This window comes from Astatotilapia calliptera, chromosome 11 (assembly GCF_964374335.1).
Source record: "Astatotilapia calliptera chromosome 11, fAstCal68.1, whole genome shotgun sequence".
NCBI classification, from domain to species: Eukaryota; Metazoa; Chordata; class Actinopteri; order Cichliformes; family Cichlidae; genus Astatotilapia; species Astatotilapia calliptera.
Window position 1 is genome coordinate 7639114 of NC_137432.1, and position 26759 is coordinate 7665872.

Here is a 26759-nt window from a genome sequence, read left to right on the forward strand (position 1 = left end):
CTTTTGTTTCCTCGCAAATGGCTGTGGTAAATGACTGCCGAGCACAAACATAAAGCGACTCACTCGTGTGGTCTACAGCGGTCTACTTTTTGCTGTTGTGCTGCAGGTTTGCTCAGCACGTACCCGCGTCCTGTATCCGAGCACAGCTGGGTAATATGAGGTTTTAATAGCAGAAACTAACGTAACTCATCTGTTATTACATTTGTCCTTTCTGGCCTGTTAACATTAGTTAGCATACTGTTCCGATTTGCTCGTGTTTACGGGCTGTAGGCGGATTCAAACTCGGACTGTTTGCTTGGAGAAAGAAAGCTCAGGAGGATTTAAGCTGAATTGAATTTGTGTTTGTTGGCGATCAGGCTTTGAAAACCTTCACTCAGCATCACAACTCTGTCCTAAAGGAGTCTTAAGCTGTGATTTGAAGGGGGGGGCAGGCATCGCCTCCTGTTTTACTCGGGCCCATGATCATTTCATTACATATGAACTGAAGTTGAGTGTGGATGTACACGCCCACATTTATCTGCCTTGGAGAGATTTTTCCTGGTGGCTGAGATACAGCCGGCTCCTTATCACACAGGTGAAGAGTAAACAAACCTTAACTCTGTTTAGTCTGTATGCATCACATATCTCTGATGACAGGCACCGCCGATAAATCAGCCGTGCTCATTCAGACATATTATATCAGATCTGAACGCCAGGCTTTAAAAAGCGACCGCAGGAGTGACAGACATAGCAAACTGCCCCTAAGAACAGGCACCATAATCTGAGTTTGACCACCAGAGAGCACTGACAAGCTGGGGTTTTGTGTTAAGAGTGAAAAACGCTTTATTTATTTTTTATTTTATTTTTTCCCCTATCTAGAAACGTAAAGAAGTCTTTCTGATGTATTGGATCATTTTGAATTCCCTTCTGGTGTTGTATGAAAATATGACAGCAGTAAAAAGTAGAAAAAACTTTTTCTTTTTTAGATACATGTAACAGTCAACAGTCCACAGCCCTGGTAGGTGCAGATCTATCACAAGGACACCATCTGTCTTTAGTTTTTTACATGTGTTGAGAGACATCTGAGAAAGGAGGCGGATCGTTAGACCGCGGGAGAAGTTTTTATGAAGAAAGACGTGCCCTCTGGTCAGGCCTGGAATATTTGAAGATAAATATGAGGATGCTTTAACAGTGTAAGATATTACTCAAGTGTAAGTGATCTTTCTGTTTTTTATATGACAGCATGTGATAAAGCGCATGACTTGCTCAAAGTGAAATATATATACTGGAGATATGGGGCAGTGATGATGCTCATATTAACTATCGACAAGGTTTCAAATAACGAGTCTGTAAGCCTAAAAGTGAGACATTGTGTGTGATGACAGTTGAGAGTGGACCTGTTGATACAGTCCTCTCATGCACACAGCGCAGGCACCCATCCACCTTTTGCTCAAATTCGTTGTTTGAGCGGTGCGGCCAATCACAAGAATGCTGGGTGGCTTTGAAGGGAGAGAAGGTAAAGCTACTTGTTTTAGACAGCAGTGATTTTGAACTGTGAATATTGTAAAGCTGCTCTGGTTGAGTCCAATAGTACACAAATAGTGTTGAAGATGAGCATAATAGGTCTCCTTTGTATTTTTCTTAGGATTGTGCAGTGTTTAGTCCGCAGCGTCTTCTGTTTTAGTGGGCAACGCACCGCATGGTTCTTTGTAGCATGTGTATGAATGGGTACAGTGTAAAGTTCTCTGGTTCAAAGTGTTACAATGTACAATAGTGAAAATGGCAACTTGCAACTGAGCAGCTTTAATCAAGTGAAGTCTATGACAAGAGTCAGTACAGGCAGCGCTGCAGTCAAACCAGTTCTCACACTTGTGTGGGTCACTGACCCTAAATCATTAACTCACATGCACTCTAACAAACAAAGAATAGTACACTTATGGTTACAGACTTCGTGCTTGCATGTTGAATACGCTACATTCACTTCTGAACTGAACATGATTTATTGTGATAGAAAAATTCATGTATTCTGCGATTAGACTTCGATGACCCATCGTGGCAGCACGAAATCCCAGCAGTGATAGGATTTAGGACAGGACCCACCCCCCCAGAGTCTAGGTGCTGCTGGTGGTGAAGATGAACTGAGGCTTTGATGGAGCTCTGGCTGAGGTGTCGGTGAGGTGGAGATGGAGAGGAGGTGGGTTGCATGCAAAGTGGAGGCTGATTGGCTCAAAGGAGGCAGACAAGGAAATGATTGGACTAGAGTAATGAAGTCTGTACTGAGATTGAAAGCGTGGGAAAGTGGTAGTGATGTAAAGAGCAGAAAAGCAGCCTAACACCCAGGAAAGCAGGCAGATGACTGATTACAGATCTTCCTAATAGAACTCACACATAAGCTTCATATAAACAGCTGCTGTTCTACTGGTAAAGTCGTCCTGCTATTAAATTGAAGTTTAAAAATTATATTTTCTGTCTTTCCTCAGGTGCTGGTAACTTTCAGATAAAGTTATTGGTGGATAAGGACTACCAGCATAAATTCATCTACCAGAAGTAGAAAGCTCACCTTGGTGAGTGGCATCCTTTTCATTACTTACCTGATTTGGGTTCAAAGTGATTGATAGTGTTGTCTCAGAGCTTTGGCTGGAATGTGTTTCCTGCCACAGTCCAAAGAAATGCATACGAGGCTGACTACGTATGAATTTCTAGGGAGCACAAGCACATTATAAGCCCAAAAAGAACAAACACTTGATGTTTCATAGGATCCAGCCCCCCTATAAGAAGATCCCCTGCCCCTCTGAATTGGATAAGCGGAAGAAAACGAATGACGTGTTTAACCGTCATACCAAAACAAGCAACACGGGGTCTCCACAGCTGGTAGCACCAGTGTGGTAGCTTCATGGTGGACACCATTCCTCCCCTAAGAGGAGGGTAGTGCTGGGATTCGAACTCAAATCGCCCCTTTACTAGAAAACCAACTAAGACTCAATGCCACACTTATCTTACCAAGTTAATGGTTGTAGTGTTGCTTTTATATATGTGTTGTAAAAAAGATTTGCTAGAAACAATTCAAACAGTCTGCTGCAGCACTGTTCTTCTCACGCTGCTATTTTGATCGTTCATTATTTTTTCACACCTGTTTCCCTTTGTGGTGAAGGAGGTGTCTCTTTCCTGTTCTAGACAACTTTTCAGCCAATCGGCGTTTGACCTTCGCACAACATCGTCTACGCTTGGCTGCATATTGTTGGGGTTTTTTGGAGGACTGCATACAAACTCATCTCAGTGGGTTGCATACCAAAGTCCTTCGCTCTGTGTAGTGAAAGGGACACAAGCACTGTACCACACGCTCTGCTTATAGCTGTGGTATTGCATTTGTTTTTTAAATGGATAGGTGGGCTTACATTATAAGCATATCAAACACTGTGTCCTTAAAGGCCAATCATCCATGTTTGAGTGATTTACAAATGAAAACATGTCGAAGCAGAAAGTTCACTGGTAAATTTTGAATAGAGCTTCAGTTAGGGATATATTATTTCATATTATTTTTCAGAACCGCATTAAGTTTGCTGTGCTTGTGTGTAACTGAGCAGTAATTCAGGCAGCTCCTTTTTCCAACAATGTCTTTTTTTAAAGCTGGCAAAACCTCATTATTTATAGTATCAGTTAAAGAGGCTCCAGCTTCATAAGGAGAAAGAATAGCGTCTGTTAGTAGAAAACCATTGAGCAGCACCGTGGTTGACAGTGTGGTCTCAGAGCATGCAGTGTAACCTATTTCCCATGCTAGGTTTACTGGGTGTTGGTATGAATTTCTGTTAAGTGTTTGCACTCTAACAGAAAGTTCATGAGACGAAAGCACCCTGTAAACCCAAAGGCTGTTAAAAGATGATGAATATCAAAACAAAAGGCAATGGAGCCCTAGACTAACTTTTCCACCAGCAATAGTCTTAACAGCGCTTTTAGTTGGTTGTAGCAGCTCATGGTTGGGCCACAGACACTTTTTTGTACAATATTAATTCATGACCCAACATGCTGGTGCCTTGTAATAACTTTAGTGCAACTTACAGTGTATAGGCAACATTGTCTGTACACACAGCAACTTAGCATTCCCATTGTGCTAATTCGGTTGCATGTACTGCACTTCATTGTTAGCTGCCTAGTCACTCCCTGCTTGCACTTTCATTATCAGTGTTGTCTGAGTTGGAACTTCTCGTTAGCTGTTCCTCCCCCCTCTTACTTGTCATTTTTATTTTTAAGATACAGTAAAAAATATATGTGATGTATTTTTTGTATTTGGCAGTTGATCATACACAAATTAAAATCATATACACATTACTAGAAATAAAAAAAAATATGTATGTAGCATGCAGGATGAGAAGAGTAGACATGCTCTCTGTGATGGGCAACTGACATGTAGAAATCCAGCCAGCTATGACAGCATGGTAACACTTGTGAGCTGGTCGTTTGATTTTCTTTGGCTCATTTTCTCTAACATGATGAGCACAGTGTGGGAAACAATGTCTGCGCTTGTCCTTCGGTTTTCCCAGGAGGGATAGCTAGGATTGTTGGCATTCCTCATTTAAACCAAGGATGCAGCTACACTGCAGCTCACTGAGCTCAATACTGCTGTCAGGATGTAAACAGGTCAAATTACAGGCGGGAAGCTCATTTATAAATATTGAGATCACAAGGGCTGGAACACTTTTGAGTGCAGTATTATGCAATTCGCTGATTTACAACCCAGATCACTGCAGTCACATGCCAAGAAACCTAAAGACTGAAGCTAAAACAGTGTATCCACGATGTCCCGTGAAGAAGAAATGTCAAGACACATGCTTCATCAAATATGCTTGAAGCAGCACAGCACCTGCACACAATATCCCAGCATCCAAGTTCACCCCTCTTCACACAGAGCTCTGCAGTTGTTCTCCTGTGGCTGCGCTCTGCTCCACATGAGTGCGGCTGAGATCAAACTTGATCATTCCGACTCTGCTTTATGGTTCGCACAGACGCGGTGGTGACAAGTGAGAACATGATGTGCCGTCCGCTGGTGTCAGGTGAAGCTCTGCGCCCGGCACCCTACCCATGCGTTCACAGGTGGAGTCTAGTGTTTGTTTAATACTTTTAAAAAAACTCTGTTGTTCCTGTTCTTCGTATTTAGGATGTCACATTTAGATTTCTAGCTGCAGTAACTCACAGAGATGGCAGTGTGATGCAAACCGAAACCTAATTTTACAAGAACCCTCTGAGAGATCTTTGACTGATGTTACTGCCTCAACATGCAAGCCAGACTTTTTTTATTACAGCCCCTGTGTCATCACAGGCTGAATGGATCTGCTTCTGTTTTTCACTGTGGCATGAAGATTGTTGTAACAGTAAAAACAATAATAAATCCATCTTTATCTTTGCCATTTCCTGCAAATAAAGATGTGCATGAGGCAGATGAATTAAATCTGTTAACAGCTGAAATGAAGCACAGAAAACAGCTCGGTGATTTATTCTAATTATTTAATACCACGCAGTCTTATGCTTTGCATACATAGCACAACATGGAAACTAGGTGTTGCTCACAGTGAACCGAGTGCTGATGTTTGTGAATGAATACCAAAACGTACCCATGTATGGTAACACTGTGACATTCATGTAGAAGTACACCAATATAGAAACAGGAACTGGATGATAAACGTAATGAAATGAGTTTCATTAAAGGATCCTGGAGTCCTTCATCCACTGAGGTCTTGATTTGTGTCAGATAATCAAACCACCACTCTAATGGACACAATTAAGCGTTTGGGTACAGGAGTTCACATCATCTTAAGATTTTGATGTGAAAACGCATCTGTTGCCATGTTACAGAAAGCAGTTAAAGCAGCCTTTTATGTTTCGAGAGGTTACGAGAATGAAAGGCGCCCGACGTCTCTCTCTCGTGCGTGTCACAGAGTAATTTTGTGTGTCAGAGATGACAGCGCTGACACCTGGCCTCCCAATTGGTTCGATGCGGATCTCTGACCTGTGAGTCATCGCGGCGCTGCACTGAGTGCCTGTCTGTTGTGTTAGATCATAAGCACTGTTGGCATTAAACGTAATAATAGATTTTAGTGAAATTGAGAGTGTGAAATGGTTTACTATAATAGAGCTGCAGTCTCTCAAACATACTTACTGTAAGTGTATATGCTGATTTCAGACTGTTGTATTAAAGCGGGGCAGAGGGAGATTGTTTGCCTTTACGACATGACATAGCACTTTACAGCTTAATCCTCTTGGCAGACACAAATAACTGTTAATTTAATTGTTTGGCGAGTGGAGGTATGAGGATATGCACGGTGTCCTTCAGAAAGCTACATCCCTCTGTGTCTCGTGTTGAAATGTCAGCTGTACACACCAGCTGTCTGTTATATTTAACCTCTCTGCTCTGTGTATGTGTTTCTCTGTATATCTGTCAGTCTGCCATAACTTTTCTCTCTGTTAGCTAGAGATGACCAATTGCCAGCGTCTTAGCAGTGTTGTGATGGGCTTCACAAGATCCTACATAAAAACATTTTCATGTCAAAATGACAAAAAAAGAGGATTTCATTTGTCCCTTTATAGCTCATGTAAAGCAGCTTTTTGTTTTAAATATTGGTAGTCATGATCTTTACAGTATTGTGTGCAAAAGTCTATAAAAGTCTACATTTTGCTTCCAAGGAGCCAGACTTTTGCCAGTTTTTTGAAGTGGCTTTCTTTTTTTCTTTTTTTTTGGGTTTTGGGTTTTTTGGTCACCCGTGTGTACACCTGTGAGCATGGACGCGCTTGTTTTTTTAAAAGGTTCCTTCATGTAATGATCTGCTAGAGGGTGTGGGGGGGCCACAGCCCCGTCCTCCAGGGCATGAAGCAGGTATGGAGGAGATCAAAACTCCAGACATCCAGAGGCCCCCAGAACACAAGAGACCAAGGAAGACTAACAGAGGGGCAGCCGCGCCACTGTCCCAGAAAGAGCTGAGGAGAGTCCCAGATGAGGGCTCACCCAGCAGCCGCGGAGCAGAAGCCAGGGGGGGTTGCAGTGACGCGCCTGTGAGCTCCGCCGGCAGCCAGCTGTGCCTGAGTGACCGAGCCCCAGGCCGAGAGGCTGGGGGCACCCCACCTCCGAAGTGGCCCGAGCGAGCCCCAGGCTCCAGGCCCCGATAAGCGGCCGCCAAGGAGTGAGCCGGTGTGTACCTGGACGCCCATCCCCAGACACAAAGAACCACCAACGCACCGACACCTGAGGGAGTCCGCCACTGGCAGGGGAAGTGGTGGTGGGGGAGATAGGCCTCCAAACCTTGGAGAGCCTGAGATGTCCCCAGAGAGGTGGCGCCTGACACCCAACCTGACATATAGACACAGACATACAGGCACACACAGATACAAACATCCATTCCCACCCTCATGCTCTCATATGCACTTACTCCACACTCAACCAACGTGGAGACAGACATAAAGAGACGCTGTACACACGATCACACTCCCCAAGCGTACTCTACGAACCGGGTCTAGGTACCCTTGCCCCTGGAGGGGGGAACTGCACCCAGACCCAGGTGGTGTTACCCTTTTCCCTGCGGTGGGGAGAGGCAGACCGCCCCGACTCCGCAGCAGCAGGGAGGCCCCACACTCCAGACTGCAGTCGGACGGCCAACTCCTCCTCCTAGCCCCCCCACTCCAGCAGGCCGCAGAGAACGGGGGTGAGAGAAGACTCCAAACCTCCCTCCACCCGCTCATTGTAGTGTTGATGCATGTGTGTTCTAAGGTGCATTTAAAACCCAGGAGGGCATGGAGCTACCTGCCAGAGAGCAGCAGGTAAGCGCATGGTCCCTCCTGCTAGCCTTCAATGTCTACGTGTATTTAAAATTGAGAGGTGGGCAACGACGCCAGGGGTGAGGTGTACACCCTGATGGTCTTTTGGAAGTGGCTTTCAACAATTGTTTCCCGGGCTTTGTGAAGTTTTCTTTGGACATCAGCTGCTTTTTCACTCATTTTCAGCCCTTATTGGGGAGCTTTTTGTCAAAAACATTCCTTACTGTTAAAGTCAAAACAATTACTTCCAAATTGTTGGTGTTAAAAGTGGTTTTAGATACTGTTAAATCACAGGGTGCACTTATTTTTTGCATACTAGGTCTGCGTCTTAGCTAGGGATGGGTATTGATAAGATTTTCACGATTCCGATTCCATTTTCGATTCTGTTTAACTGTCACAAACTGAAAGCAGGGACTCAAGCGCAGAGCAGGTTGACGTATCAGAACACGCTTTATTTACACACCAGTGCAATACTATATACAGTGACGGGGAAAGTCCAGGGTTCCAGGGGATTAGGGGAAGGCTCTGTCTCTCTCTCTCTCACGCTCGCTCACGTCCTCACATCCGACTCACACACGTCCGTACCGCAGGGAGGTCACAGGTCCGGGAAGATAAACTGGAATAGGGAAGGGAGAAATCACTCACAAATCACGAAGGTAGGGCGTAAAGGTATAAGACCAAAAGAAAGACTAACGTCAGTAGCTCAATCATCCAGCGATGAGAGGATCTGTGACCCAGCCTCAAATAGTAGATCGGTAATCAGCTGATCGCCATCAGCTGATCGCCAACAGCTGTGTGAGCCAAGGGTGGGAGCCAGCTGTGAGCTCCGCCCAGGCAGAGAGGTAGGGGAGAGAAAAAGCAAAACACAAGTGTAGCCTTGTGAGGCCGGCTGGGCAGGCACAGGGACCATGACATTAACGATTCGATTCTTTATTGATTCTCTTATTGATTCTTTTTAAAAAAGGAGAACACTAAGGTCGATTAGCTTAGAACTTTGTTTTATATCTTCTCTTTGAACGAGATAGAAATTTAGGAGTAACATAACCTTACAAACCCAACAGTGAGATCTTAAGAGATCCAGCCTACGGCTCTTCAATGGGGTGTCACAAGAATATCCAGTAATGTCCCTGCCTACAATTAAACACATTCACTTACCATCTGCTGTGGCAAATGGGTTCAAGCCTTTGACCACAAACTTAGTCACTGCGCGGCGACATTTGTCTATCCTGGCCTGACAGGAGACGCTACCTGTAGACTGCAGTGAGAACTGCCAGCGAGCGCCAGCCAGACTCTGTCTGTCTCTCTCATCATGGTCACCTAAATGCACAGTAATGGCAGGTTTTGTATTAAGGCAGATTGCGCAAACATAATATGCACTGTTAGTTGATTATTTACCTGCCGCATTAACGGGAGAGGACGTGCAAACATTACCACTGCTGCTGGGTTGAGATTCACGAGTCCGGAGCGGAATTAAAAACACGACATTCATTTAAGTTTATCGCGTGTTTTGTGAGCAAATGCTTTTGCATATTCGTAGTGTTTCCTCCCTTAAATGAAATATCTACTTTGCAAGTATTGCAAGTTGCCCTGTTGTCATCCGTTCTCGTAAAGTATAACCAAACTTTTGAGCGTTTGAGCCGCCATGTTTCCTGCCAGGTAAATGACGCTCCGCAACATGGTGACATCATTCGGGGCGACTGGAATCGATAAGGGAATCGTTTGCAAAAATGGCAAACAATTCCAAGGAATTGAAACAGTGGGAACCGGTTCTCAACAAGAACCGGTTTTCGATACCTATCCCTAGTCTTAGCTTTGTTTTCTTATTTCCCAATATGTAGCACCTTTGAACTGCAAAAGGGTGTACTTTGTTTTTCACAACTCTACGTCTATGACCTGCCTAAGTAAGGTGTATGTAGGAAGCACTGAATATTACATAGGTGAAACTACACAAAGCTAAACCAAAACCATTGACAGGCATCCACACTGGTGATGCTAAAAAGCAAGATAAGAGTCAGGCAGTTACTGACAGCTGAACTGCTAAAAACTGTACGTGCTACTGTAACACTTTAGCAGCCACAAAGTTACACCGCAGTGCTGAGGCCAGGCAGATTGTCAGAAGTGATGGCATCACTGAGAGGACTTGCTAAGCCTCACTGACAGGCTTTGGCTTCACACTCTGACTGGCCAGGAGTCAATGGGCATGCCCTGAATTAGTGCAGGGCTTTCCCACCATCGAGAGTGCTGTGGTGGCTGGAAGGCCTGTCACTGGCAGACAAGTGTAAAGATCAGGGTATGTGCCTTATAGTTAGAGGGATTTGTAGCGACTATAGTGGACTATAGAGAATGAGATTATGCTCCATTTTCTAATGCACACATGTGCTACAATCAAAAACTGTCTTCTGAAATAAAGACATTTAAAGGGAACTGGTGTGTCATTGTCCTGGCTTCCTCCCCTCAGCTGGTCACAGCTGATGGCTATGCCGCCCTGAGCCTGGTTCTGCTGGAGTTTCTTCCTGTTAAAAGGGAGTTTTTCCTTTCTACTGTCACCAAGTGCTTGTTCGTGTGCGGTTGTGTCATTATTGAGGCTTTCTCTGTATTATTGTAGGGTCCGTAAATTACAATATAAAGCACCTTGCGGTGACTGCTGTGATTTAGTGGTGTATGAATAAAATAAAATAGCACTGAAGTGAAATATTTTTTTCATTTTGCTTAGTTTGCCTGTGTTTGTGAGGTTGTCTAATGGTTGAATGATGCTTAAGGAGGCATAGTAACACTTAAGGAAATCTTGTGAAAAACTACTGGAGAAAAACTGAACCACACAAAAAACAAAAGGTCAGAACTCAGCAGTATTATTTTTATTATTTATAATTACCCTAAAATGAATTTTTAGAAAGTTTTGTAACTAGTACAGGTGAATAAACCACACATCCACACACATGTGTAGCCCAGATTCTCTTTATATAATGCTCCAGTTTGCCACCCAGCATTCAGCAGAGGAGAAGTAGGATGAAAGATTGCCGGAGCGACAGTTATATGAGGTAAACGTTCACGAGTGGGCTGCAAATCATGACAGCCGGTCTGCTGCGAGTATGGGAGGGTGAGAGGAAGAGTGAATAAGAGGAAGGGGTTACATGTGGGAGTGTACCACATCAAATATGGTAGGGAGACAACACGTTGCAGCCGCAGCCCAGTTTTATTGAGCAGATGAGCGAATGAGCAAGCAAGCGCGTCTCGTCCAGACACCCACACTGCCTGGGCTGGTGTCCTAGGAGATTAGCAATACATTGTTACGTCTTTCTCTGCATTATGTAGTTTTAAATGCCATTTTATTTTTTATTTTACATTCAGTCCTTAAAATCTTGTTTGCTACGCAGGGTTATTCCTGTTTAGCACACTTGCATCATGTTGTGTACCCACCACTGTTGGGGTGCAGGGCCAGCCTGTGCATGACGCCTGCTTGTGTAGGTAGGATAATTTAAAGATTTGAAGACAAAGCACAAAAGGTAAACGTTTAATTTGAAGTTTGTCATTCAGAATGAGTACAACGGATCATTACAGAAGGTTTTAGAGACAGAAAATGCAAGTCATGTCCCTTAATACAACACTATGAGAAATCTATCCAGAACAGTGTCCCATATGCCATCTCATCTGCACTATGGATTTGCTTTGGGGCCAGCAATTTGTAATTGATTTTCATAAAGTGCACCACTCACTGCCTGATTTCAATATGGCTGGGATCCCTGTGCCCATCAAACCACAACCACAGCCTGCCGCAGCGCAAAAGCACAAACAGCATGAGCTCAGCTTCACCACATTAAAATGAAGCAAAGCAGGTCAGATAAACATGCATAAGTTCAATTACATGCTTTTCTTGTTCAGCTGTCAGTGATGTTTGGTCATTTATAGGAATGCTTTATCCTCACAGATATATTAGAAAAATAGAGCTCGGGAGGATGCTTGCTGCTAATAAAATGTAAATCTCTTGCAACGTAGTCTTTCTGTTCATTAAACACAATTGCTCGAATTTGATTTGAATACACACACAGAGGAGATTTCAGTGGCTGATCCCTATGACTGTTGTACTGATTACACCTGAATCTGCTCCTTTCCCTCACCTACCAAATGCATAGAACATGTTGCCATGGTACCAGAGAAAGGCTGAGGTCTTGCGGTTGTCACATTTTGTTCAAAGACAACCTTAGCTCCCCACACTTATGTGTGTGTGTGTGTCTGTATCTAAATTATTTTACTTCCTTTGTGCCTCCTTTCCATGACTTTCCAGATGGAAAGCATGCACCTGCAGGTGTGTGTGTGTTCGTGTTTACATATCTTTGTGGGGACCAAAAATTGGACGTTTATTGTATTTGTGGGGACCAACAGACCTTATGGGGACAAATCCCAGTCCCCACGAGTTTGAAAGCATTTTTCAAACTCAAAATGTGATTTTAGTGTCAGGGTGACGGTTAGGTTCAGGCTAAGGGTTAGGATTATTCATTCATTTTCCATAGGGTAAGCGACTAGTTAAAGCATTATGTCAATTAGATGTCCCCACAAAGATATGAAAACACAGTGTGTGTGTGTGTGTTGGGTGGGGGGTTCTAAAAGCCACTCCATCACAGGCTTTTAGAAACTGGAAAAAAGAAAAAACAACTTCACAAAACCCAAAATGGATGAAATTAGAAAGCCACACTGCTATCTATAACGGTTAATGGCCCATTACGGTGAGCTCGTATTAGCCTGCTTAAATGGCTGCGTGATGATGTAATGGCATTGAATACCATCTCCTGAAAACCAAAACTGGCCTTCGTCATGGATTTTTCATGCTATTATTAGTTTTGTTTCAGCGCTTTCCTCTTTTTCCCTGACTAACTTTGTTATTGAGCCAGAAGTTACATTCCATATACGGACATCAGACAGGCCAACTACCAGGTCATTAATGTTTGTTTTAGTCACAAATGGTGTGTGAAATATGCTCAAGCCCTGGACAGCTACGTGCTACATATGTTTGTGTGTGCAAGAGAGCGGTCAAGCAAGAGTGAGAACGTGAGTGTGCGTAAACACTGGTGGTTCTGCTTTCACTCATAGGCCTATTAACATTGCTCTGAGCCAAACCAGAGCTCACAAAGCCAGGGCAAATAATGCCACATGATTCAAAGACATCGGTGGATTGAAGGAACTGTTATGGGAATGTGTTTTGATGGATTGACTGTTATCTGTATACAAATGTGTTCTCAGATCTTTATTTCTCTTTTCTCTCCCTGCTTACTGTTTGGTTGGAAGGTGATGTGATAAAGTTATATTATTACATTATGCGTCTCTTTTTTCACAGAAAAGATCAGAGAAATGTTTTTTCTGACATCAGCAAGTCTATTTTGAGATGTTTATCGAGAAGCTCCCTAATATTATTACCCAACACTAAAAAGTGTTATCACATGATGTGCTATGTCTTTATTTGTCTTCCAAACTGCAAATCCTTCCCACTGAATAACTATTCTGGGAAAGACACTGCAGCAACACTTCATGTTTGGAGTTACAGTTGGAGCTGTTACGGAGGCCCTTTCACTCGACTCTTCCCACAGCGTAGAGCAATGATACTGCGCCATCATCATCACTGAACGATAATTATTATTTTATTTTCTCATTAATCTCACTTTTATTTCCTGTCACAATCCCTATTATTGCCAAGTGAGGGATCAGATTTATCTTAATTCGGTGCAGATATTCCCCCCATTATAATTTGGATAAAGTATTAATATTGCAGTATATTGTGTTGGCTGCTTCTTACTCATATATACTGGTGGCAACGTATTTTGTTTTGGTCCCTATGCATTAGGAACACGTGAATAGAAGTTAAGTAAGTTGTTTGCAGGGGCAGCAGGGAAAAATAATATACATTTACTGAAAGCATTTCTAAAATAGATAACGGCACACACAACCCAATTCCAAAAAATGTTTAAACATGTAAAAACACCATGTAAGGATTTGCAAAAACAAATTCTCAGTTTTATATAATATGATAACTTTTTTAGAATTAGGATTACAATCTTTTATATTATCATTATGAGCCAGAATCTGCAAACTTCAAGTATTATCAGCTATATCCAATTATGACCAACAGGTCAGCCTCCAATATGTCCAGTTATGATGCAGTACATTTCATGCATACACAACATAAACACAGTGGTGCAGGCACATAGTTCCGCTCACACTGATAGCAACAGGCGAAGACATTAATAACAACAAACCGAATCAGACACTTAAATCACTTTTACCTAGCTGAACGCAGACATGTTTACAAAGCTAAATAAGACAAATCAGCTAAAGCTATCCAACACTCTCAAATGAACACAAGCCAACAGCGGGCCTCATTTCAGTTGTTTAAGTGAGAAGATGATGTAACTTCATGTAGTTTTGGGGGAAATTATAAAATGTAACAAAAATTTTGCATTGAATAAAGATTCATTTTTTTTAATATGATGTCAGTTTTAGGTCTTACAAAGAAATAATTTGAATTGAAAAAATCAGCATTAGTATGTCACACTCAAAGCTAAAAAACATTCAGACCTCTTCTCCTAAACCAAGGTCAAGGCTCTAAAACACAAAAACCTGCATTAACAGGCTCATTACTTATTCTCAGCAGATTAGACATGGAACTCTATCATCTCCAGACAACTGACAACGAGCCAACAATAGCAACAGCTAGTTGGCAGCTACAACAGCTAATTAGCTAACGTTACACCAGCTAATGTTAGGTTTGAGTATCCTAAAAATAACTTTTCCTTTGATAAATAGTTTGTTTATATTTTCACATTGTATCAGAGTTTATTTGTTAAGTGTCAGATTCCAACAACATTAGATCCCCTTGAAGAAAGCTTCACTAACTCCGGCTAACAGCAGCTAACTCCGGCTAACAGCAGCTAACAGTGGTACAAACAGTAGCGCGTAGCAACAGAAATATTCAGGATATGCTCAACAACTCACTCATATTACTGTCATCAGACGGAAGTGATATTCACTGAATCATCAACTTGTATCAGTAATAATTCAGTTGAGTGCAATCTGCAGTTTACTGGCGTTAAGCAGTGAGACTTTACACACTGATAGATTAGGTTTTAAAACATTTATTTTTGAGAAATATTTATTCTAGATTTATAGAAAACACACACTCATCATCACCACCACCAATAATGCACTGTATCAGGTATCACAGAATAGATGTTTTGCAGTACTGTTGTCATTATGAGCACCTTATCATCATAGTTTCATATTGTGAGATTTTACTTCTCATTATTTTGTAAAATAAAGCCCCAAAAGCAGCCGATATAGCTTTATATTTTATACATGTCATTTGGTGAACCAGACTTTCTGCTATTCGGTTGCCATGTAGCTACAGTGACTGTGTACTGGGCTCTGAGCTCTGCCAAAACACAGGTGACCTGCAGCTCAATAATGTTTCCTGTGTAGATACAGATAGTTGGCTCATGTTGCTGCTGCTCTGCAAACACACAGCTAATGCTCAGCAAGTCATGGAGATTCAGTTATACTGTTTCAACATTTCTACATGACTGACAATAAAAACAATTTATTTTTCCATAATTCATAAGGTAATGCAAAGCGCTGGCTATATGTGAGAAAAGAAAGGGAGCAAATCTGTGCGTCTGCGTAAAAAAAAAAGAAAAAAGAAAAATTCTTCCTTTGTTGTGTAATGATGAATATGCTCTTTTGCTTCCACTGACACACAAACACCCTCTCACACACATGCAGAGTTGTCAGTTTGCCTGCAGAGTTTGTGGCTACCACACTGTGCTGTGCCAAAATTGTGTTGTTTGAGAAAGCCTGGGGAGAGAGGACAGGAACCTCAGGAGCTGTTCTGTTCCCTCAGCCGCTGCAACACGGAAGGTAGCTTTCCTCACACTTTCCCCTGCAGCCGCCCAACAGGAAAAAGCTTTAATGGCATCAGCTCTCATTGTTGAAGCTGAGACAAACACTTTGCGCTTGCAAAGAGAAGGTCATGCAGCTCGGTGTCCAAAAACGATGCCTGGAATTGAAGGGTAGTTATTATAAGATGGCTCATCTCTGTGGTAAAAAGGATAATAATGAACCGAAGTCCTGGATTGTCATTTTTTTCAGTCTCCATTCACTCCTCATTGCACGTTGTACTCAGACAGTCTTTGACGTCTTAAAAAAAGGATAATTTCTATTCTTTTCTCATTTTTCTTTTAATAATCTGAAGGCTTAATGACAGTTTAGACAGATAGATTGTTGATCAGCTTTCAAGTAATCAGCACACAGCTGGGCCTGTCCTTACTTTTAGATTTAGAAGGATTTGCTGTTCAAAAATAAGATTTCAGCTTTGGTATTCTTCCAGTTTTTTTCTTCTAAATATATCAGACCTAGTGACCAAGCTTAATTCCAATAATTCCAAGTTAATTTGACTATTTCCTTCTGAAATGTACAGTAGTTATATTAGATTTCCCCCCCCCAGAAAACGGGAGCTCTGTGCATAAACAAGCGCCTGCAAACCTCAACTAAAGCAAGAAAAGTGGGCCTGAATTTCTTCACAACAGTGTGAGACTGACAGAGTCCTACTAAAGATTACTTTGAGTTATTGAAGCTACAAGCTGCTGAATCATGGGATGCACTTGGTTTTCACCTAGCTATGTGCACTCACATGAAAACCTTATTTTCACAAGAATATTGTACGATAGTGTTGGTGTACAGATAATAAATCATATTAATGAATGGGTGTCGTGGTGGGCTAATAGGCTTCTGATGACTCTTAGTTTTGTTTAACTATTTTCAGAATCAGAATCAGAAAGGGGTTTATTGCCAAATGTTGAGCAGGTTTACAACATTAGAAAATTGCTGCGGTGCTTCAGTGCAAACATAGTGTCATAAATAGCACTTAAATAGACATGAAAAAATAAAAGTAGGGATAAGAATTAAAAGTGCTACGTAGAAAGATATGTGCATGAGCTATACATGAGATATATACATGAGAATAAGAATTAAGAGTGCTACATAGAAAGATATATACATGAGTGCAGGTGGTGATCAGTGCCAAAACATGGAATGATGCAGTGACACAGCGTAGGGTCATGTGATAGTGGTGGGAACAGTCATATGGTTATTGTTCATGTGTCCAACAGCAGAGGGGAAGAAACTGTTCTTATGGCGAGAGGTTCTGGTGCGAATGGACCGGAGCCTCCTGCCTGAGGGGAGCAGGTCAAACAGACTGTGTCCAGGGTGAGAAGGGTCAGCTGAGATCCGAGCTGCACGCCGCAATGTCCTGGAGGTGTACAGGTCCTGCAGAGATGGGAGTCTGCAGCCAATCACCTTCTCAGCAGAGCGCACAACACGCTGCAGTCTCTGTTTGTCCCTGATAGTGGCTCCAGCGTACCACACGGTGATGGAGGAGGTGAGGATGGACTCGATGATTGCAGTGTAGAATTGCATCATCGTCCGTGTTGGCAGGTTGAATTTCTTCAGCTGCCTCAGGAAGTACATCCTCTGCTGGGCTTTCTTGATGACGGAGGTGATGGTGGGCTCCCACTTCAGGTCCTGGGTGATGGTGGTACCCAGGAAGCGGAATGAGTCCACAGAGGTGATGGGGGGGAGTGGGGCTGTATGCTTCCTGAAGTCCACAATAATCTCCACTGTCTTCTGGGCATTCAGCACCAGGTTGTTGTGGCTGCACCCTGTTTTTTTGCAGATCTGACCAAGCCTGTGCTCTAAAATCAAGTAAAGGTTAGCACAAAAAAACAAAACAGTAGCCACTGGTTTCTTTCCACATTAATATTATCACACCTCCAACATGAAAGAGTGATAAAGCAAACCAGGGTACACTGTGAACCTGTGGGGTAATCAGGAGGAACACATTGCTCACTCGTGTTTGTACCAACCTTTTCTCTGCATTTCAACCCTACAAATATAGATTTTTATAACAGGCAAAGAACACCGTGGCACACTAAGCCGATTAAGCTTTATTAAACTAAATGCTTCAGTGAGGTTTCTGTTTTTAAAAAAAAACAAAAGTTTTCATAATTACTGAGCAATCTATTGTTCAGTTTTCAAAGTAGTGCTGATAGTAGTGGCAGTTTGCGGCGCTTTCAGTCTTTTAAAATAAGATCTGATCGTTTTGATTCTACGGGTCACAGGCCAGGAACATAATTCTAGGTGTAACCCTGATCATTTTTTATCAAGCCCTGTTGACTTGGGTCAAAAGGCCATAGTGAAAGCAGTGTAACTGAAAAAGCTAAGTGAAAATACCATAGACTGTACATAATTTAGAGACATAGCCACCGGCATTTTCATCATCACGATTTAGGTGTTTTTAAACCTGTTGTGACAAGCGAGGGGTGGACCTGATTTTGAAAATGAGGAATACAGCAAGTTTTTCTACACTCAAGGGAGTCGCCCATCTGCTCACCACTTCAAAGAATTCAGGTTGAAGACATGTCTGTCTTTTATACAGGCTATGATTACCACATAGTATTTTCTGTGAGTACTTTGGTACACAAGTCATCTTGTGTTTGACCATATTGAAAGCTTTTAATGTGAAACTGCAGCAGGTATTCTCAGTTGGGAGTAGAAGTAACCTAGTGTGTGTGGGATTTTTTTCTTTCTGGGAACATTGACACAGATACCCACAAAATATATAAATGTTCCAGTACTAACACTTGTTGAAATGAGCTACATCATTATAAAGAAGAGATTTCTCTTTCCGTTTCCTTGTGAAGATGGTTTGCTGTGTCCAGTCTGAATTGGTGAAATGTGGAGTTGTCACTCTGCGGCATGCATGAGCCCTGTTGTTTTTAGTCAGTGTTGATTCCCATGACTCCAAGATGAGCCAGAGGAAGCCCAGTGTGATTTCGACACAGTTCCCAGGCCCCCAGATCTCCCTCTGAACAAGGGCCGTTACAGTTACTCATAAGACACGGACAAATATGTGCATGTGTGTGTGTTAAAAGAGATAAATGGACCGAGCATCCTTTGGTCTTTGATCCACACATGTTCAGTCTTAGTTGTTAGCCACACCCCCCCCCCCCCCCCCCCCACACACACACACACACAGACATGTCTCTCACAGTTACAGACAGCTGCAGCTTGTCCATATAAGAGGTCTACTGCAAAAAACAAGGACAGCCAGCAACTGCGCCTCCCCCACTCATACTTGAGGTCACTTGGAGTCAGTGGAACCTCTTCCGCTTCTGCTAATCTAAAATCTAAAAGGGGAGGTGGGGTGTCACTGAATTTTGATTTCAGTTTACTGATAATATTTTATCAATGGAAGCAATCACAGTTAGCTGTTTTGGGCAGGAACTCTTTTTGTGTATCTAAATTGAAAGTTTAGATACGCACATGTGAGAATTAAATGGGAAAGTGGATAACACTCTGTGCACGCTGCAGTGCAATCAGTCCGTTTACAGTGTTAGCTCTTTTTCATCAACCTTTTTGTGTTTGTCCAAAGTTGGGGAAAAAAATTCTGCGTGACTCACTGGAAGTTCTGGGTGAATAGAAATCAAAATGCCAAAATATCTTCTGCTGCTTTGAGCTTCCTTCTTGAATTTGATCAAGTCTGACATTTGATTGGAGAGCTGCATCTATCTGTTCCCTTCTCCCCAGCAGGCAGTCATCAGTATGTGAACCCAGCGGCTCTATTTCTGTAAGACTGTTGCAGTTGTGGGAGTGTTTGTATGCTGGGTCTTTACATATGTATTCATTGTGTTCGTGCTGGCTCTAAGTAATAGTGAGCAGGGGACCAGTGAGTGACTCATAGGGGAGGTGGTGATGTTGCTTTTTCTTGCTTCTGGCTCCCAACCTGCTGTGTTCTGATAAGAGAGAGACTGAGACAGTGGGCTCTGCTTAATCCTTTCTCTGCATCCAGCCTGCCATCTGCCATAAAAAACAATGGGATGGGACAGACTGGTCATCAGTCTTGTCTTCAGCCTTCTGAATCATTTAGGAAAGAGTGGGTTGTAATGCTATTGAGTAACTCTTGAGACACTTTGCCGATTGTATAACAAACCTTTCTTTCACTGAAAATTTCCCATTTCTTCACAGCCCACCTCTTTAGCTATAAATAGAATTAAATAAATCCATTCTGTAAGTAACAATCTTCTCATCTCTCTGGACTGTGAGGAAATATAGACACATTTGACTCATACACAATTAATATGATTAATGAATATGAGGAGAGAAGTACAGTCATTTTTCTGCTTCAGGTCAAATTAGAGTCTGTCGTGTGAACACAAGAGCTAGTTCCACTGCAGGGGAGCCCCATAGCTGAAGGGTCTGCCTCCCATTCAACTTCTGGAAACTCTAGGAGCCACAAGTGCTCTAGTTAGGCTTTAGTCACTTGGGGCAGGAAGCTGATTGGCAACCTCCAGTCACTAGGGAAAGATACTGTGGCGGGGCATGACTTCCTGCACGGCATCCACAATCATGCCCCACTGATTTAAATATTGTACTGGGTCCTGTGTTTGTTGTTATTGGTTGTTTGTTATGTTGAGCAGCCTCCCACCGCACCCATCCCCACTCCTCGGGTGGGAGCGGCTTGTACCCGGCTTGTGCCTGCGCCTGTTCCTGCTACCCGTAGGAGGGCCACGGAGCAACCACTGGGTTCACCAACAGCTCACCCACCTGCTCAGCCAGAGCGAATGGCAACCTTGAGTTCTAATAAAGAGATGCTTGAAAGCATGAACGTGCACCCGGGTCTGCTGTGGGTTTGTTACAGATACGTATTCTCGGACCAGTTTGCGAATAGTTGCTGGCTATAACTGGGTGAATTGCTATGGTTGCTTGCAGATTGCTAACCAAGTGGAAACTTGAGAAATTGCAGTGTAAACCAGAAACGGAGACAGTTCACCTTCAAAGTAAAAGTTGCAGATGTTAAAAGATGTTGGTTTCAGTGGTATTGCACAACTTTTAGTTTGAAGCCCAGCTGTCTCAGTTTCTAGTTTCCATCAAACAGTTTCGCAACTGCTTAGCAAATGGTTGGCTAGTAGGGGTGCAACGATACTTGTATCGATATTGAACCGTTCGATACAGTGCTTTCGGTTCGGTACGCATATGTATCGAACAATACAAAATAAATTTTTAATTTATTTTATCAACTTTCCTTCTGATGATGCTGTCTGTGTTGAGCGCTCAGTGGATCTGCGCTCGACAGTGCAGCCTAGGCGGAGTAGTCGAACGCAGATTCACTGAGCGCAGGGCAAGCTAGCGAGACAGAAGCTAAGCTCGTGGCAAATTGAACCTCCCCCACCCTCATTCAGATCTGGCGTTTGGAACTATTTTGGTTTTCATGTGACATATGACCCTGAAGGTAAGCGCGTCATGGACTAAAGTAAAACAGTATGTTGGATGTGCCACGCAATGCTCAATTACATGGGTGGGAGCTAGTGTGTTAGCGCAGTTAGCTCATTAACGTGTTGGCCATCCAGCCCCACGCACGGGGCGATCCGCGGTAGCTCATTAACGGAGATTTGCCATGTTGTGGCGTTAACGTCATTTCAACGAGATTTACGCTGACAGCACTAGTGGGAACACAACGAATACGACTGCACATTTACGCGGACATCATCCTAGTGCAAAGACAAGTGGAAGCAGACAAAAACAACAAGCACGCATGCTACAAACTTTACCCGAGTCATTTAGACAGCCGTTAGCACATGATTCTCCTTATGGGGACCTGATATGTTTAATATGCTGCTGAGAATATAGCCCAGAAGAAGCGTATAGTATAGCTTTTATTTTGGAAAGAGACATTTCTCTGTAATAAACTCTCTTTTCCAAAGATGAGTGATTCCTCAATCAGATACAGGGCTCGCAAAATCGCTAGCCCGACGTCCCGGGGCTAGCGATTTTTTCAGTCGGGCTACCAAAATCTATCTCTGCCCTGCCCGTCGGCCTATCATAGGAAGGAAAAATATATGTCAATGCTTTTGCATTCTTTCAGAAATGTAGCTGGGTAATTATGTCATTGGCATCGGTGAGCCACTGTCAATATGTGACATATTGAAATCGCGTTTGAATTTGCGCTTGTTTTTTGCTTTCACTACTGATTGGTGAGTGATGATAATTTGCGCACCAATTCCTCTGACATCGTCTTATCAATCGTTAGCTTACTATGCAAACATGACAAGTGAAATCTCCCGCAGCAAGCTTAAACATGTGAGAGGTTGATCGTGCAGAGAATCGCTGAGCTTATGTGAGTGCCTGTGTAAAAGCAGCCGGATATATATTTTAGTTCTGCTGAGCCAAATAAGACAGGTCAGGGTGAAGAAGTGACAGCCAAAGAAAAGCTTACCACAAAACGGAAAAGTTATGACAAATCAGACTATAAGGCAAAAAGAAAGTGCAGCTTTATGGTTTCATGGACAAAAGAATTTCTGTGGCTGCAATATGACGAGCTATATAACCAGGGCTGCACATAAGTGGTCCGCAGGTGCGCATTCGCTGTCAAAATAAAGATATGAAGTTGCAACGCGTGTTTGCATACATAAGATTTTCAGGAGGAGGACAGACATTTGTTTAGAACTCCAAAGAAATGTCAGAAGGAGTCCGAACCACAAAAGAAGCACGTATTCTCGGAAAAGTAGTTGCAGGAGGTGAGCTGGCTTCAAACAAATGATGAACGCACAGAGATGTGTTGCGGAATGTGCCGTGAAAATTTAATAAATGACAAATTAAAAAGGCATGAATATTTTTTTTTGTATCGAAAAAATATCGAACCGTGACACCAAAGTATCGAACCGAACCGTGAATTTTGTGTATCGTTGCACCCCTATTGGCTAGTGTTTGCAGACAAGTCGATGTCTTCCATGCAGACCACAGGGAACTGTGCCAAATCTGCTACTGACCAAAGATGATAAAATCATATTGATTGACATGCAGTTTAAGCTGATGAACGTTTCAGTTCTCATTTGGTTGGTTGCCATATTTTCATAGTTTCTACAGAATGGAAAGAAAAGAGAATTATAACCTTACTCTGGCTGTGATTACTGATACAGTATTTCCATGTGATACCACCCATTTATTTACTTGATTAGCCTAAATTAGTTAATATGTTTGTGTATTTGTAGTAGTTTATTACTTAGTGACATCTGAAATGAGCAAAATTAGACCTATTAATTGTAACATTTTTCTGTCTACATTTCCTGATACATTTATAGCCACTCTGACAACAATTTGTTGAAACGTCTATTGCTCCCAATGTCTCATTCATGGAAATTACAAATGAAAGGGTGACATGTTGTTCTTAACACCCAGCTCCTCATAGTAATGTTAATGTTACAGTTTAGCTGAATTGTGCCCAAATGCAGGCTCACACAGCAGCTAGCATGGCTATGACTACTTTCATTTGTTGCCTAGTGACACTGCTCTATTCCCAGTTTGCCTTTTTCCTGTGTGTTATCATCTGTATGTACTCACTTGTTCACTGTGTTCTACTGTCTGACTGTCAGTGTCCACATGTAGGGTCTGCTCCCAGTCCGATACCTGTCATCATATAAACAACGTCTGCAAAAGAAATAACAGCCTTAATGCGATGAATCATTTCAATGTTGCAGCTAATCAATCTCAAAGACATGTATTTATGTTTTTATCTCTTTCAAGTTCTTTTTAACTTTGTGCACAAATCATTTTCTCCTTCAACTGATGTTTTATATTAAATTAATATGCATTACCGTATGTGTTTTGTTGCACTACACAGACCTCTGAGATGCTGTCGTCATGTGCTTTGGCAAACAGTGTGATATGTTGGATTAGCCTGTTCAGCGAGGCGCATCAGTCTGCCCTCCCCTTGTGTTGCAGTTGCATAACACACAAGGAAGAGATTTGCTTTTGATTAGTGGTTCTACTGAGTGTAGTGAGATTTGTGAATTGAACGTATGGCAATAATGGAAAGCTATAAGAACAGCTTTGTGTATATACTTTATATGCCAGACTCCCTGACTCCAACTGCTATAGGGTGAAGGAGGATTTGCAGTCAAGTGACCTCCTTGCGGGTTTCTTTTCATTTTTTTACAGGTTATTTTTCCCAATGGGATTTTCTGCATGACTGCACATTTATATGGTTGGTGGTGGGCATGTGGATGTCTTCTGTCTCCTCTTAGGACAGTGCATTGTTACATTCATAACCATATGGTGTGTGGGAGATGATTTCACTTTCCTCTCTGCCAGCCAGGTTTCTGCTGATTCCCATACGTGTGTGTTGCAGTTGGAACTTGCACAGAAATGCAAGACTTGCAATTGTGCAATGCCACATTATCTGTAATACCAATTAACAGTATCTGACATGCAGTGACAGAAATGCTTCATGCTGTTCCAAGCAGTTCTTGATAAGGATGGAGCAACAGTTCATGCGAAATCAGCATTTATTTACCCCTATGCTAGAATTTCACAAGAAATCCTAAAAGAAAACAATAATATTTTCCTTATTTCATGTCGTACAAATGTGAGATCACATTTGTTAATTTTAAACAAGGGCAAAGTTCATATCAGGATATGTGAAAGTAATTCTTATCAAGCAAAATCTTTTCATTTTTTTTCTGCTCCAAGTTCTGTTTGACAGGGTTTACACCCTGTCCTCAATGCCAGCCCATTGTTATATATGGTTAGTAGATAATGTTCTTAACTGCCAGCTAGATTGCAGAGTGTCCCGGAACCTTCTTGCTAAACGCTCTCTAATGCTTTTATTAATATTACTGGTATATTTTAATTATAAAATGGGCCATTTTGCAGCCGTAGGTCTCTGTCTTTATGCTATTGGATCGCTACTACTCACATTGCGTGCATCCCGAGCTTTAATCGCAATATCTCACTGTAAAGGTTAGTGCAGAAATAGTACCACAGTCAGAATAAAATTTACTGTTTTGTTGTCCTTTGTTATAAACTTTGTTTTAAAATGATTTCACACCAAATCAAATGTTCAGGACACCAAGTGCACTGACAGATTTTTCTGCAATAATCAATGTTCTCTCTGTTATTGGTAGCACAGAAATAGACCTGTAATATAGTGCGTAATCAAACACTAATGCCCCAGTACAACTCAAAACCTTGTTGACAATCATGGGCCTGCCTCAGCTGACCTGCTGATTATCCATTTTATAAGCTGTTGTTATGTAATACCTCCAGCCCAGCTGCTGATATTAATATCACCAAAACTTCAACCCACTCATAAGAATGCATTCATGCACTGCTTGTTTTGATTGATTTGCCAATTCAGGAACTTTCATTGTTTCTAACCTTAGTTTATTTTAATGCCTTCAGCTGATTTTAGAAACTCAAGTTAAACAGTAATGGAGTTATTTAGAAATGTGTTTGAAACACTGACACAGTGTTCAGGGACTGTTTCCGTTTCCAGAGGAAGAACTTCTGAAGGGTTTGCCTTGGAAAGAGTTGTTGTTTTCTCTTCCGCCCAGGCTGTTGCTTCCTGAGTCTTCAGGAGGAAGGAATTCTCTCTAGTGCCTGTTATCCACACACAACATACACACCACACGCACAAACACAAATACCCAGAAACTGGTTGCATGCATGTAGAAGTTCTGCTTCGAAAGCAGCCACACCAGGTGGTCTACAGTAATGCATCTGTTTTCTGGAAATATGTACATAAAGTGTTTCCACAGCGCTATATACAGCACAATAGATGCACTATATAGCCAAAAGTGTTGGCTCATGTGCCTCACACACATATGAACTCAAGTGCAATGGCATTCTTAATCCATAGGGTTTAACGTGATTTCGGCCCACCCTTTGCAGCTGTAACAGCTTCAACAACACGTGAAAGACTTTCCACAAGTGTGCTTATGGGAATATATGACCATTCTTCCAGAAGCACATTTATGAGGTCAGACACCAATGTTGGACAAGAGGCCTGGCTCGGAGTCTCTACCCTTATTCATCCCAAAGGTGTTCTACCAGGATGAGGTCAGGACTCTGTTTGGGCCTGTCAAGTTCTTCCACACCAGACTTGCTCATCCATGTCTTTATGGGGCTTGCTTTGTGCAATAGTGCGTAGTCATGTTAGAACAGGAAGGGGCCATCTCCACACTATTCGCACAAAGTTAAGCGCATGAATGTGTTCAAAATGTCTTGGTATGCATTAAGAAGCATTAAGAGTTTCTTTCACTGGAACTAAGGGGCCCGACTACAACTATACAACACCACACCATAATCCCCCGCCACCAAACTTGTCACAGTGCGGTCAAACTAAGTACCATTCTCCTGGCAACCGCCAAACCCAGACTCATCCATGTGGTTTTATGTCACCACATCTCTGCAAATTGTCCCGAGCTTGGACGCAGGTTCTTGTTAATTGCACAATATTATTTTTAGGTAATTATTTTAAACATGCTTTAAAAGTTTTCACAACATTGTGAATACGGACAACAGGACAGACTCATATGATGCCTATAACACACGCCCATAATCCAGTTATTTCGATGGGCTATTTTCGCTATAGAGACCCAAGCCATGTGTTATGCTGATTGGATTTGAAATCCAGATTTTTGAGGATTGATTAGTTTTAGTGCGAGCTTCAAGTGGCCACTCCGTTATATGGTTCTGTATGCATTTTTCATCCTGGATGATACAATTTTACTGCAGCATGTTTACTTATCTCCTGCGTTAAAAAATACTTCACAGCAGTCATCATCATCCGTCAGTGGTTATAATAAATACCATTTTCTCCCACCTCCTTTGCCAAATCATATTCTGAAAGACTTTGCATTCACCTTAAGGCATCACCAGCCAGCCCACTAATCCCAGGACTCAGACTTTAGTCTAATATGTCTTTCAGTCACTTTACCAGCCTGACAGACTCTCTAAATTCTCTCTCCGAATGACTTTTCCTTGCACTCTGTAGCTTCTCTTCACCCTGTTTTTCTTTCTTTAGTCTCTTTCTCTGTGCCTCTGACTCATTCATACATAACCTTATTCACAGTAGTTCAACCCGAGGGTGCTTTTCTCCTGGCTGA

General features: G+C 42.3%; 1 protein-coding gene across 2 annotated transcripts in view; it reads left to right on the forward strand.

Annotated features, from left to right (window-relative positions):
- ncalda (neurocalcin delta a) overlaps positions 1-26759 on the forward strand; it is a 66220-nt gene that overhangs the window by 204 nt on the left and 39257 nt on the right. The window contains exon 2 of one of the 2 annotated variants that reach the window (XM_026185674.2): positions 2460-2543. The exons of the other annotated variant lie outside the window; for it this stretch is intronic. The gene's annotated coding sequence lies outside the window, so the exon portion shown is untranslated. The remainder of the gene's footprint in view (positions 1-2459; positions 2544-26759) is intronic. 2 annotated transcript variants of the gene reach the window in all.